The sequence below is a fragment of the Pinus tabuliformis genome, chromosome J (genome assembly GCF_031772625.1).
Source record: "Pinus tabuliformis cultivar Carrire ecotype Pingquan chromosome J, CPIR1, whole genome shotgun sequence".
Lineage (NCBI taxonomy): Eukaryota > Viridiplantae > Streptophyta > Pinopsida > Pinales > Pinaceae > Pinus > Pinus tabuliformis.
Window position 1 is genome coordinate 631,983,239 of NC_142295.1, and position 10,409 is coordinate 631,993,647.

The 10,409-nt window shown below is 33.5% G+C and overlaps 1 pseudogene; it reads right to left on the reverse strand.

Moving 5' to 3' along the window:
* Positions 1-918: 918 nt before the first annotated feature.
* Positions 919-4,926, reverse strand: LOC149228528 (CRS2-associated factor 2, chloroplastic pseudogene; annotated as a pseudogene).
* Positions 4,927-10,409: the final 5,483 nt, after the last annotated feature.

The following is a 10,409-nucleotide window of genomic DNA, read 5'->3' on the forward strand; positions in this document are numbered from 1 at the left end:
CAAACATAACATCTATGCTACTTCAAATTTGTAGGACGTGTGGTAATGCTTCTCTTAAACTTTAGTGCATCATTAATCTTAAAGGGGAGGGGTTTTTAAGTTTCATCTTTCCCTTAAAATATGCAAATATATGTTATCCTCGTTGAATTTTGCAAACGCTGCATTCGGGCGAGTCGGCGCCTGAAAGTTTGACTGGGCCTACCAATTGAAATATCAAGAAGCCTCACGATCTAGACGATTAGAAGTACCATAAACGAGATATCATTTCAACAATATTATCATTTTATATTATTTAATGTGAAAGATATAAATTATAACGAAATATGAAGAGGATTTGTCCGACTAGATTGTTAGATTTAAACTAACAATCCAAATGAATTAAAAGGTAAACTTTTGTTTTGTTAATAGCTATTAAATTCTTAACTGCTGCCATAAGAGTTCAATGCTTTGAGTAATTTTATTGCATCCATTAGCCTATGTATCAACCAAAATTTTGTTTCCAAAAAAATTATCACTTTCATGCATCATCTTCTATTTCGCATCAATTTGTTTCCAAACAAATTATCACTTTCATGCATCATCTTCTATTTCGCATCAATTTGTGATAATAAATGAACACTGCCATCCTTGATACATTCTATACTTTTAGTATTTGAAATGATGACACTTGTTGTTGAAGAAGGTAACGATTTGGATGATGTGTTCAAGGAATTAGCAATAATAGCAACACCAGCGGTTGAGGAATCACAACCTACATATTCAAAAGATGGATAGGTATTTCTAGACCTTAATTGTCTCTGAGGCACATTCAAGTTCACTTGCCTTTAACATTTCTCTAGTCTTGGAAAATGGTGTTGTACATGTAAAACCAGACATAGATAGCATACTATGACTGGAATAGTCTTCCTCTAAACTTGTTTATGCTTCGGAAGCATATGTGCCATTACCATTATGTGTTTGAACATTTATTTTCTGCTTAAAGGCATCCTCATTTTCACCCAGTTTAACTAACTCTTTGCATTGCACTGAAAAAGATGACTTTTCCAATTCTTCTTGTAAAGATCTGTTATGTTCACTAGTCACAATTACACCTTCATGAGAAACATCCTTGGATAATGTAACAATGTTGTGATTCAGTGATCATGTCTCTAGAGTCTAAAGAGGTTGTCAATTCCCCAGTTCCAAAGAATAATTTCTTACCAGATGATTGAATAACAAAGACTTCAGAATCATTAGAATTATCTCTACTAACTTCACTAGCAGACTTGTAAGAAACCATGGATCGCTCTTCAGAATTCTTAGGTGCGTATTCTCTACTTCTCCACATTAATATATGATCTTTATCAAACGAAAACAACACACAAGGAACCAGTTCCTTAAGTTTGGCACTTATCCTTTTGTGATCGCTAGGTTTCATTCCTCGGCAAATTATCCGCACCAGATCACATTCTTCAAAAGCCTCTGACATTTTTGACAAGATTAAAGTAGACACCAATTTTTTCCTAATTTACAAATGGGTGGTAGAGGACGTCCTTTTCTTCGTAATGCATTTTCTTCTTTTATTGTCATCCCAGCAGGAGCTCGCTCAATCAGCTTCACATAGGGAGGTGTTGCAGGCTTCCAATGCATCAAGGGAAAAGCTGGATGGTTTTTGAAATTATAGTTCCGGCCCCGAAAAAGGTATACTACTCCACCAACACGACGAATGATATTTCCACCGGTTTTCTCCTCCAGATGATAGCAAACATTACCCATATATATTGTTGGAACACCTTTGCATTTTATCTTACAAATTCGTCGACGTCTCCAATGAGTATGGATCAATTCTAACATATTGTGTCAATCCATCCCTTCCAAGATTAACTTGACGATTCCCTGAATGCATTTCTCGACGAGCTCGTTAATCTCGTTCCTCGACAAAGGCTCTCCCAGTATCTCATCTCGGGTCCTGGCATCATATTTGGGGCCGTTATCCATGAGAAAAGGGTCGGGCGCCTCGACGTACTTCACGCCCTTCTTGCCAGGCAGAGGAGGGTTGAAGGAATCCAACTCAGGAGGCATTTTCTTGCTCTTCAGAAGAGGTGCTTGTCCAGTCCATGGCCTGTTTACTGTGGGTGGCCCAAAAGGAACGAAGGGTGGCTATGTGAGGGCCAGAGGCTTCACCTTAAGGGTCTCAGTATAGCTGAATTTGAACTCGAATGGCGCCCCTTCTACTCTGTATGATGTTCCGTCGCTGCCAACTGTGACTCCTTGGTCGTCCCCTAGCTTGGTTGTATAGTGGCCCATATATCCATACACTTTCTTGTTCTTTCCCTGACGCTTTGCCTTTTTTTCTTAAGGATTATCAAATAGATTGGGTGCCTGAATTTCCATTCTCCTGTTGCTCTTAGTTGTGTTGTCACTGCTTCTTCTTATGGAGGGGAGGAAGAGTGGGTAGAGTGGGAGTCAAAAAACAATAATTATTGTTGGTTTTAGTGTTGGAAGGAGGAAGAATTGCAGAAGGTGAGGAGAAAAGATTGAAGGAGACAACGTTGTGAATTGATGTCAGCACCTGTTAATTATTAACTACGCAACCTGTTAATGCGGATAGTTAACATTTTTTTGTTGCATGGTTAAGACTGAGGCATCTTAGCGCGACAATTTAGGAGGAACATTTTTCTGTTGCATGGTTAAGACGGAGGCATCTTAGCGCAACAGTTTAGGAGGGTGATGCATTTTAGAGTTGGTGCCTGGAGGATGCGCACAAATGTCAAGGGGAGAGCATAAAGGTGAGTAAAAATCTGTGTACATATGTCAAGAGGAGAGCAGAAGGGTGAGTAAAAATCTGTGTACATATGTGAGTAAAAATTTGTGTACAGATAGATGTCAGTCAGATACATATGATAAGGAAAAATATGTGTACAGATGTCAGATGCATATGAGAAGTGTAGACGAAAACGAGAGGTTCACTGATTCAAAAAAAAGGCCTTCGGCCTAAATATTTAACACTTTAATTAATTATTAAAATTAATATAATATTTATTTATTTCTAACCGCTAGTTTTTAAATAAATATATAATATTTTTCTTATTTTTTATTTATTTTTAATATATTTTATTTATTTTTATTTTTAACAATTAATTTTTAACCAAATATATACTATTATTTTAATAAATAACTCTCCACCTCTAATAATTAATAATATTTTACTTATTTTATTAACTAATTTATCAATGGCTAATTTTTAACTGCTAATTCTCGCCAATGATGCATCCATGCTATTTATTCCTTAAGATTGATTGATTTTTCACCTTGTTCTGAGGATGCACCACATTAGTTGGTCCGTCCACCAAATCCTCATAATGTGATTAATCAGAAAGACATCTATCTACATTATGGATCACAAAAGTTTTAGATCTAACATTAACTAATTAATTAAATTATATTGTTATTTTATATTATTATTATTAATTATAAAAAGAATATATAGATAGTTAGATTTTTTAATTATGACGTTTTATGGAAATTCTTAATCTATATCAATATAATGATTTATCAATATTATAAGTTCGAAAAATCATAACTCACTTTATATGAATTTTTGTTTTATTAATTAATTTAATTAAAAAATACAGAGAGGACACAATTATTTTTGCGATAAATTTCAATCTACAATTTCTAATTACTATTAAGACCCTAAGGGTGATTTCTTCAATTGGGAAAAAAAAGAAGAATATTCTAAAATATTTTATGGGGGTTAAATCCCTACCATCCATTTGATAATTGTTAATAATTCAATTAAAATTTTGGAATCTCTATTTCAAACTAAATACATTTATCAATATAAAAATATAAAATATAAATTGATTAATATGTATCAAATTTAAATTTCATAAAAAAAACTATGAAAACACATGTTAACCCATGAGAGAGTTATGATTCCTTTCTAATGAATTAAACTGAATTTTTATATATATATATATATATATATATATATATATATATATATATAATTTTAATTCATAATAATGTTATTATTATTATTATTATTATTATTAATTATTTGAAAATAATAATAATAATAAAAGAATTATGATGAATTAAAATTAATATATATATATATATATATATATATATATATATATATATATATATATATATATATAACTTTTTTGTTAATTCTTTGAAATAATAAAAAATAAAAATAAAACCTCAGCTTTGTCAATACATATTTTCTGATTTTTTACTGAAATTATTATCATTGACTATGCTCAAGGTTGAACTTTTAGCTCTCTAGAAAAAATAACAAATTTCATCTATAGTATTAAAGTGAAATTAGAGATTTTTGAACCTGTGAGGACTAGAACAAACACAAATTGTAAGTCTAGGTAAAAACAATGAGACTCTTGTTATAAAAAAACTTAGATTCTTCTAGTTCAAGTTGTTCCATGCTGGGCCTAAAGGCTTTACTTTTGAATTGATGTTGTTACCATTCACTTCTGAATTGATGTTGTTACCATCTTTGACTCCAAAGCAGGGCACTAAGAGTTAATTTATAAGTGCAATAGGAATAGAGTGAGAGCCTTGAACCTCGTTACCAATCAATTCTTCAAATATGATTGTGTCCAAGTCCAACTCTAGAGCGCTTTTTGAGAGACTGTCTATTGTACTATTTAATTCTCTATAAATGTGATGAAATCTAATATCTTGGAAATGAGTTTTTAGATCCTCAATTATGTGTTTCCACACTGCTATATTTAGAACCTCAAGGTGAGCCTCTCTTAGCAGCCAATCAATAACACATTTTGAATTACCAAGAATGAGGATATTTTTTATGTTTTTTAATTTGGCTAGCGTCATGGGCACCTGAACCGTAATCAATCCTGCTTTGGTATTTGTTCCAGGACCAAGACCAATTCTGAAATGGATTAATCTATTATCTGTCATCCTTATTAGGCCCCCTCCTCCACAAACCTTCTCTCGAGCTACTCCATCAAAGAAACCCAATGGAAATATGTACTCTTCTCTGTAATTTTGTTTTCCGGAGAGGAAAATATTCGCTGAAATGGGAGATGATCTTTGAAACATGGAGCAAAATACATAACCGATCATCTCTAAAGATAGCCTTGTTTCTTAGAAACCATATTCCCCAAGTGAAAAATATAGGCAGAGTACAAAGTTGATTAAGTTTCTTCGCCCATATGTATAGCGTTTCTACAAAGGTGGCCTGCTTCAAATATTTTTTGATGCCAAATATTTGGAGAACAAAAGACCAGATTTTTTGGGAAACTATACAATTTATCAGAAGATGGTTAAAAGTCATTTCTTGTTGTTTTCAAAGGCCATAACTGCTAGGGCCCTAAAAACCTCTTTTTTGGAGGTCTTCCTAGGTCAATATTTTGTTGTGAACGATTAGTCACATGAAACATCTTAACTTGTTTGGGATATGCGATTTCCAGATGAATCAACACCACCATCTATCAACTGATATCATTTTTGAATGAGATGTCACTTCATAGGTCGATTTGGCTATAATCGTTCCAACTGAGAAATCCCAGCTCCAAACTAGAGAGTCCCTATAATTGGTTAATCTCACTCCATTGAGGTTGATCTCTTTAATGAAAAGGTTCCATTCTTCCGCTAATGAGCAAACCAGTTCTAAGTCTGTTGAGGACAACCAATACTTTTGTGGGGACTGTGAGGAGATCTCTTTTTTTTATGTTATGCAGATAAAGGATTCATTTTGTTGCTAAGGACTATCTTAATTCTGTGGATAACTTGTAAACTTTGGCACCACCAATAAAGGGGTCCTTGCCAAGGATGACTTGCTTTCCATCTCCAACTTTCCAAGCTAGCTAGTTGAAGAGATGGGGAAAAGAGGACATGGGAGATTTCCAGACCATAGAGCCTCTTTTGGGAGGATAAAGATCTTTTCTTCTGATCCAATCCACCACATTTTGTTTTCTTAAATATTTCTCCTTAATAACCAGGCTCTAAAGACCCTCCCTGAACAACCATCTCCATAGGTTTTTCATTTCCAATGCTTTTGCAAACTAGGATAGGTATTTAAAACCCCACCCCCCTAGACTTTTGGGAGTAGAAAGGATGGAACAATTAGCAAGATGGAAACATCCATTATTTCTTTTACCATCCCACATGAAATTGAAAATCATTTTTCTGATCGTGACTAAAATAACAATCATAATTTTTTCCAAGGACAACCAGTAAACATGAATGTTTTCTGAGACAAATTTTTCTAGGATCATTCTGCCTCCTAATGACAACCAGTTGTAGATCCAGAGATTTATTTTTTGCTCCACCCTTTTGATCATCCATATCCAGTCTTCTTTATCATATTCATTAGGATCTGGAAACAAACCTAGATACTTCATCCTAGTCACCAATTCTGAGATCTGCAAGGGTAGGAAAGACTGGATGTCAAAGAGGAAGTCTGGCCTGATTGCATTTTGATGAAAGGTGGGTTTTTTAGGTTGATATCCATTCATGTAGCATTGCTAAAGAGAGATATGCATATGTGGAAAGCTTGCCATTCTACTACGATACCTAGACCCAGTAGAAAAACATCATCCACAAATAGAAGGTCGTTGATGTACTAATTTTTGATAATTTCTATTCCTCTTATGTTACCCTCTTGTTTCTCTTACAGCAACATGTGACTCAGACCTTCCATCACAAGTAGAAACAAAAGAGGTGATAGTAGGTATCCCTGCCTTAAACCCCTGTGAGCTGATGAATTTTCTAAAGGGAGAACCATTTATTAAGACTAAATAATTTGCTAAGGTAACATTACCCATGATCCGATTTGTCACTTTCAGGGCTAAACCTATTTGAAGGAGACAAGTCTTAGGTAGGTCCAATTAAATTTATCGAATTCTTTGTTTAGATCCATTTTGAGCACCAAAGCTCTCTGGTTTTTTGTTTTAATATAGTGTAAGGATTATTGTGCAATGCCTATAGCATAATGAATTTGTCTGTCAGCAAGAAAGCCAAATTGATTAGGGGTCATCTTCCTAGCAAAATATCGTTTGATCTTGTTTGCGATAATCTTAGGGATGAGTTTGTACACCAAATTTCACAAAGAAATGGGCATGAAGTCCAATAATGACGTTGGCTTTGAACATTTTGTAATCAAAATTATATAGGTAGCGTTAATAGTTGTATATACTTTCCTGGATTTTCTAGATTCCTCCACCATATTACAGAGATCTAGTCCCATAAGATCAAACAAAGAAAGAAAAAGTTCCACATCCAACCATTGGGCCCCGAACTTTTGTCCTTTGAGAATTTTTTTAAAACTCCTTTAATTTCTTCAGGGGTGACAGGGCTGCTAGTTTGGGTCACTCCCTCCTAGCTGAAAAATCTCAGGTAATGTTTAATAAGTTGTATCTGAATGCTAATATTGGAAAAACTAGGATCTGTGAAGAGGGAATAGAAGAAAGAAGAAGCAACAACTTTTAACTCATTGGAGGAAGAGGCCGATTTTCCCTCTTCTATCTCAAGCTCCCAAATAGAGTTGATATTCTTTCTATGGTTTGTGTAGCTGTGCAAAAATTTAGTGTAACCATCCCCCTTTTTATCAGTTGGCCTTGCTTTTTAATCTCTAGGCTTCGTCCTCCCTGTTTAGAATCAAGCTTTTCCTATCTTCCAGTAAGCTCATTTTCGAGTTTATATCAACCGATAAGGATGAGGAGAATGTTTTGGAGATAAGATCGTATTCAGATTCAATTTCAAAGAGTTCTTCTTCTTTTCTATCTTTTTTATTCCTCTCCCAAACCATAGTTTCCTTCTTTAGTTCCATGAGTTTACTAACCAAGGCTGACATAGCAGAAGAGGAGTTATTGCTCAGGTATTTTTTCCATTTATCCATAGCCAATGTTGTGAAAGACTCATCTTCCAACCATGAATTGTTGAATTTGAGGGGATAATTATGATGATGTAGATCAAAAAGAATTTCCAGAAAATGGCCATATGATCATAAATCTTGTCTTGAGAAATCCAAGAACGAATCCTCCCCACCTTTTTGACTAATTGCTATGACATCAGGAATTTTTCCATACGTTGTGTTATACCATCTAAACCAGATCTACCATTTCTCTAGGTTAGGGCAAGAGGGAAAGGGGTTATATCCTGAAGGTTATGGATTTGGAGCATAAACAAGAAGTAGGAACACAAAGGATTGGGACGAGCTTGTTGGCCCTAGGCCTCTCCTGTAGATGTAGTAAAATTTAATTCTCCTGCGAGGATGGGAGCTTTGTTTGAGAGAATTCTTCTAGCTTGGACCACATCCCAGAAAGCTTGTTTGTCGTTATAAGGCCCATTAAAAATTACCAGTTTTATGGGGATGGTATATTCTCTAAGAGAGTCTTCTAAGATAACACCAATGGAAGAAGAGTATGCATGTAAGTATGTAGAGTTAGGGTCCCATAGAGTGAGCAGACTGCTCGACAAACCATTTGAGTCCATTGCACAAGGAATCCAACCTGGACACAACCTTCGCAAACTCTCCCTGGATTTATCTCCTGATACCATTGTTTCTTAAAGACATATAACTGATGGACGATGTATATTGACCAATCTCTTAAGGAATGCAAATTTTGAGGGTCCACTCACCCCTCTAATATTGAGGGTTAAAATAATCATTAGTTGGGTGAGAGAGTGCTTCTGAGCTCTAAGTGCCCTTGTACCAACATCCAGATCTATGGGTGGCGAGAGACTAAGACCTCCCTTGATAGACTCATAGATATTTCCTTCTCTTGCATACGCTTTTTTGTTATTATATCTCTTTCTAACGGTAACATTTTGGAAGGAGAAACTAGGCCCATCCCAAGGTTTGCTCACAGGAGTAACCCCTATGAAGGAAGGGATGTGAGAGAATTTCAGTGCCTCTTTGTAAGAAAGTAATAGAGCATAGGAAACTAGAGTAGAGGTATTCAAAGAGGAAGGGGTATGGGGGACCACTGGGCATGGCTGGAAATCAAAGGTGAGAAGGCCCGATAGGAATAGAGGGTTACTTCAAGAGCTTATTAAAATGATGAAAACATGTTACCCATGAGAGGGTTATAATTCTTTCTATATAATTCTCATGAATTTAAACTAAAAATCAAACTAAATTACATATTTATATATATTCAATTAAATTGATTAAACTAAAGTTTTAAAAAATGATAGATATATATAATACGTTTAGGTATTATTCAATTAATATCAATTAAACTAGTGTAACTATATATTAAATGGTTGGTAGATGTTTATAGACATCAATTCATGAAAATAATTAAAACACTTACTTTATCATACATTTCGTATTGTTCATATTTAAAAAAATCATAAAAACATATAACAAGATTCTTAATCATGGAGATTCAACCCCTCTTTATTATGGAAATTCTTAACTTGTTAATAGATCTTGTTACAATATCATGAACTAACACCATATTCAAACAATATACAAACTATACGATTGGTCACATGTAATTGTGTGAATTTCAAAATTTCACAATAAACCAGGGTAGATCCATTTTAAATACGGATTTCACGTGAGCGAGAGAGATCCAATTTCTTCACGTGCAAGTTCTTTTATGAGTCCACATTATTTAAACGTTTTGTATAATTTTTTTTTCAAAATTTTTATGTTAACCAACGTAACAAAATTTCAACTTTAATGACAAATAAACATAATTATACATCATATTAAATTATAAAACAAACTATCTCAATAATATACACCACATGTATACACCACTTATACATAAACTGGTATTTAACCAATGCATTCCTCCTCACTATCTCTCATCATCATCGCTATTTTGCGATTCATCATCATTACTTCTGCGGAAGTGAACCTATAGTTGTGGTTGATGTCACCATTACTATGTCCTCAATATTCTAGTGTTTTTGCTCCCTTCAAACCTATATTGGTAGTGAACGAAAATCAAAGGTTTAAATGGTATATGCAAATTAAAATTCGAGAGGGGTATTGTTAATTAAAAAAAAATGTTATATAGTGTTATATGTAATTATGGTTTTTTTTGGATATTAATAAACTATAATATTCTAATAAAATTTATTTACAAATTAATAATTTATAGTATAATAAAATCTCAATAAATAAAAATCTTTTTCCATATTTCAAATATATATTTTTAATTTATATATTAATTGTTTTTATAATTAAATAATAACAATAATTTAAATTAAAGTTATAATTTAGTTAATTTTATGGTTTTTTTTCTTTGTTTAACCCATGAAGTTTTGGATTGATTTGTATTGTTAAGGCACTTCTTGTGATAGGTCACTATTTCAAGTCCCTCGCAAGTCTAACCTACAAAAAGCAAAAAAGATATGTTTTTTAACTTTAACAATTTAAAATGCATTATAAAATGAATACTTTGATATTTATTATGGATTAA